The 4,894-nt window shown below is 44.4% G+C and overlaps 2 non-coding genes across 2 annotated transcripts; both read left to right on the forward strand.

Annotated features, from left to right (window-relative positions):
- The first annotated feature begins 2,142 nt into the window (after positions 1-2,142).
- On the forward strand, positions 2,143-2,214 carry trnah-gug. The gene has a single exon. It is a non-coding gene; the product is annotated as a tRNA-His (tRNA).
- A 2,255-nt stretch (positions 2,215-4,469) lies between these two features.
- trnah-gug lies at positions 4,470-4,541 on the forward strand. The gene has a single exon. It is a non-coding gene; the product is annotated as a tRNA-His (tRNA).
- Positions 4,542-4,894: the final 353 nt, after the last annotated feature.

Genomic DNA, 4,894 nt, shown 5'->3' on the forward strand with positions numbered 1-4,894 from the left:
ACATCTGTCGTTATAACATTAAATAAGCAGAGATTGATAACAGTGTAGGTTACCATACAATACATTTAGTTTCGTTGGCTACAGTTTAAAGGCAGAGTCACAAAGTGAACAGCTGTATCGGGTCAATTTTGACAACAACTAAGAGCATTGAAGCACAAAGCGAAAACTTCTCCGCCTCGTCCCAAAGTTATGCATGGGCTGATACTCTGTGATAGTCTATCATTGTGCTCATCTGCAGAGCTGCTCATGGCGACATCATATGGCTGAGTCTCAGTTTAACTCATTCAAAAGCGACCTCAAGCCGTGAATCGCATTGCCATGAGCAGTACTAACCATTATATGATCACGGCAAGCTACCGGGGCTTGTGTGTGAGGGGGAGATATTAGGCTACTCAAGCATGCCGTTGCCTTTATGTGGAAAATGTGGCTAAATACGACTAGAGAGACTCAACAGTGTATTGTGTAGTAGAATAGAGTTAGTACTGACCCCTGTAGAGTATTGTGTGGTACAGTGGAATACAGTGCTCTGCTAGTGTAGAGTACGGTTCTGAAGTATCCTTGGAATAGGAACATGCCCTCCCCTGGACAATGATTAGCATCCATGAGGGTGACGGTCAACCTCTCCTTGATTATATCATCCAGGGGCAACATATTGGGTTCCCCCAAACTCCAGCGGATGAATCTATCATTCTCTGACCTGAACACAGGGAAAAGAGAATGGAAAGATGGGTGTGTTGGACCAGGTCTAGTTCAGGCCCACAGTATCGTCACTGTGCATATGGGACAGGAAGAACAGGCAAACATACTGACACTTCCTAACCTGCCAGAAGTCCACTGGCAGCAGAGTATAGGGTTAAGTTTACCATTCATTATTCTCAGCTCTGGAGAATCATCCTCGGAAAATGACGAGAAGAGAGAGCAATGTGCCATTCACTGAGGAGTGACTTCCGTCTGGCCACTCCACCATAAAGGCCTGATTGGTGGAGTGCTGCAGAGATGGTTGTCCTTCTGGAAGGTTCTCCCAGCTCGTTCAGTGTGACAGGGTCTAGTTCTTCCAATTAAGCACCGCCACGTGCGGTCGTAGACCCCGACAATGTAAGAAATGTTTTGCCTTTATCGTGTAGTGTGGGGCCCGGTGACTGACCAATAGAAACTCGGCCAGCACTGAGTACACACACAAATTATGATTATTGTGAATATTCAGATTTATATAATAGTTTGATTTAAACGTCTACATGCTTTGCAAGAAGAACAATTTCCCTAATAATCCTGTTTACATTTTGATAAATGCAGATTTCGCCAATCAAAATAAACTTTCTACCACAGCGACCATGTTATTTTCGGGAAGCCTATATTATTCTTAGTTCTGACATATAAAGGTTTGCATGTGAAAAATATGGTCCAAACATACCAAGACCTTCGTGAAGAGGGCACACGACAATGCCTATTTCCCCTCAGGAGGCTGAAAATATTTGGCATTGGACCTCAGATCCTCAAATAATATCTAAAGCTGCACCATCCAGAGCATTTTGACTGGCTGCATCATCGCTTGGTATGGCAACTGCTCAGCATCCGACTACAGTCGCAACAGAGCATAGTGCTTACATCACTGAGGCCGAGCTTCCTGCCATCCAGGATGTCTATACCAGGCGGTGTCAGAGGAAGGCCCAAGGGTATCCAAAGACTCAGCCACCTAAGTCATAGACTGTAGACCGGGATCTTTTATTTCAGCTCATGAAACATGGGACCAACACTTTACATGTTGTGTTAATATTTTAGATTACACAGTTAGTACTTTGAGTCATTCAAGGAGACTTTTTGCCGTAACATTGTATCAAAAATGGCGTGACCCGGACTCTGCGGCCACAACACAGAGCACTAACCACTGTATGATCATGGCGAGTTACCAGGGCTTGTGGGAGACCCCTTGAGTGGAAAGCCAAAGGTCAGCTGTGCCTGTCCTCGTCACTGCATGCTTGAATAACCCAGTTTGTCCCACAGACACACAAGCACTAACTGTAATCTAACTGGCATCAAAGTGTAACGTTAGACTTTGGAATTTAACCACCTCAGCCACGTCACAGTGAAGGCCTGCTTGAGGTAGATCAATTTCAACTCTCCATATGCAAGCCCTGGTAGCTCGCCGTGATCGTATAGTGGTTAGTACTCTGCGTTGTGGCCGCAGCAACCCCGGTTCGAATCCGGGTCACGGCATTGAAATTCACAATGTCACGGCATAAGGGCTCTTTTTGAATTAGCAGAATGAACTAAACTGAATAAGTAGAGTGAATTTAGCAGAGATTGTGGAAAGGGTGCCACTTACCACTGGTGAATAAATAATTACTATACATCTGTCGTTATAACATTAAATAAGCAGAGATTGATAACAGTGTAGGTTACCATACAATACATTTAGTTTCGTTGGCTACAGTTTAAAGGCAGAGTCACAAAGTGAACAGCTGTATCGGGTCAATTTTGACAACAACTAAGAGCATTGAAGCACAAAGCGAAAACTTCTCCGCCTCGTCCCGAAGTTATGCATGGGCTGATACTCTGTGATAGTCTATCATTGTGCTCATCTGCAGAGCTGCTCATGGCGACATCATATGGCTGAGTCTCAGTTTAACTCATTCAAAAGCGACCTCAAGCCGTGAATCGCATTGCCATGAGCAGTACTAACCATTATATGATCTGACAAGCTACCGGGGCTTGTGTGAGGAGTTATTAGGCTACTCAAGCATGCCGTTGCCTTTATGTGGAAAATGTGGCTAAATACGACTAGAGAGACTCAACAGTGTATTGTGTAGTAGAGATAGGTTAGTACTGACCCCTGTAGAGTATTGTGTGGTACAGTGGAGCCACAGTGCTCTGCTAGTGTAGAGTACGGTTCTGAAGTATCCTTGAATAGGAACATGCCCTCCCCTGACAATGATTAGCATCCATGAGGGTGACGGTCAACCTCTCCTTGATTATATCATCCAGGGGCAACATATTGTTCCCCCAAACTCCAGCGGATGAATCTATCATTCTCTGACCTGAACACAGGGAAAAGAGAATGGAAAGATGGGTGTGTTGGACCAGGTCTAGTTCAGGCCCACAGTATCGTCACTGTGCATATGGGACAGGAAGAACAGGCAAACATACTGACACTTCTAACCTGCCAGAAGTCCACTGGCAGCAGAGTATAGGGTTAAGTTTACCATTCATTATTCACAGCTCTGGAGAATCATCCTCGGAAAATGACGAGAAGAGAGAGCAATGTGCCATTCACTGAGGAGTGACTTCGTCTGGCCACCTCCACCATAAAGGCCTGATTGGTGGAGTGCTGCAGAGATGGTTTGTCCCTTCTGGAAGGTTCTCCCAGCCTCGTTCAGTGTGACAGGGTCTAGTTCTTCCAATTAGCACCGCCCGTCATGGTCGTGAGACCCGACAATGTAAGAAATGTTTGCCTTTATCGTAGTGTAGGACGGTGACTGACCAATAGAAACTTCAGCCACACTGAGTACACACACAAATTATGATTATTGTGAATATTCAGATTTATATAATAGTTTGATTTAGCGTCTACATGCTTTGCAAAGAACAATTTCCCTAATAATCCTGTTTACATTTTGATAAATGCAGATTTCGCCAATCAAAATAAACTTTCTACAGCGACCATGTTATTTTAGGGAAGCCTATATTATTTTTAGTTCTGACATATAAAAGGTTTGTATGTGAAAAATATGGTCCAAACATACCAAGACCTTCGTGAAGAGGGCACGACAATGCCTATTTCCCCTCAGGAGGCTGAAAATATTTGGCATTGGACCTCAGATCCTCAAATAATATCTAAAGCTGCACCATCCAGAGCATTTTGACTGGCTGCATCACCGCTTAGTATGGCAACTGCTCAGCATCCGACTGCAATTCGCAACAGAGCATAGTGCTTACATCACTGAGGCCGAGCATCCTGCCATCCAGGACGCCTATACCAGGTGTCAGAGGAAGGCCCAAAGAATTGTCAAAGACTCCAGCCACCTAAGTCATAGACTGTAGACCGGGATCTTTTATTTCAGCTCATGAAACATGGGACCAACACTTTACATGTTGTGTTAATATTTTAGATTACACAGTTAGTACTTTGAGTCATTCAAGGAGACTTTTTGCCGTAACATTGTGTATCAAAATGGCGTGACCCGGACCTGCGGCCACAACACAGAGCACTAACCACTGTATGATCATGGCGAGTTACCAGGGCTTGTGGGAGACCCCTTGAGTGGAAAGCCAAAAGGTCAGCTGTGCCTGTCCTCGTCACTGCATGCTTGAATAACCCAATTTGTCCCACAGACACACAAGCACTAACTGTAATCTAACTGGCATCAAAGTGTAACGTTAGACTTTGGAATTTAACCACCTCAGCCACGTCACAGTGAAGGCCTGCTTGAGTAGATCAATTTCAACTCCACATATGCAAGCCCTGGTAGCTCGCCGTGATCGTATAGTGGTTAGTACTCTGCGTTGTGGACGCAGCAACCCCGGTTCGAATCCGGGTCACGGCATTGAAATTCACAATGTCACGGCATAAGGGCTCTTTTTTGAATTAGCAGAATGAACTAAACTGAATAAGTAGAGTGAATTTAGCAGAGATTGTGGAAAGGGTGCCACTGACCACTGGTGAATAAATAATTACTATACATCTGTCGTTATAACATTAAATAAGCAGAGATTGATAACAGTGTAGGTTACCATACAATACATTTAGTTTCGTTGGCTACAGTTTAAAGGCAGAGTCACAAAGTGAACAGCTGTATCGGGTCAATTTTGACAACAACTAAGAGCATTGAAGCACAAAGCGAAAACTTCTCCGCCTCGTCCCGAAGTTATGCATGGGCTGATACTCTGTGATAAGTCT

The sequence above is a fragment of the Oncorhynchus gorbuscha genome, unplaced genomic scaffold, assembly GCF_021184085.1.
Source record: "Oncorhynchus gorbuscha isolate QuinsamMale2020 ecotype Even-year unplaced genomic scaffold, OgorEven_v1.0 Un_scaffold_8756, whole genome shotgun sequence".
Lineage (NCBI taxonomy): Eukaryota > Metazoa > Chordata > Actinopteri > Salmoniformes > Salmonidae > Oncorhynchus > Oncorhynchus gorbuscha.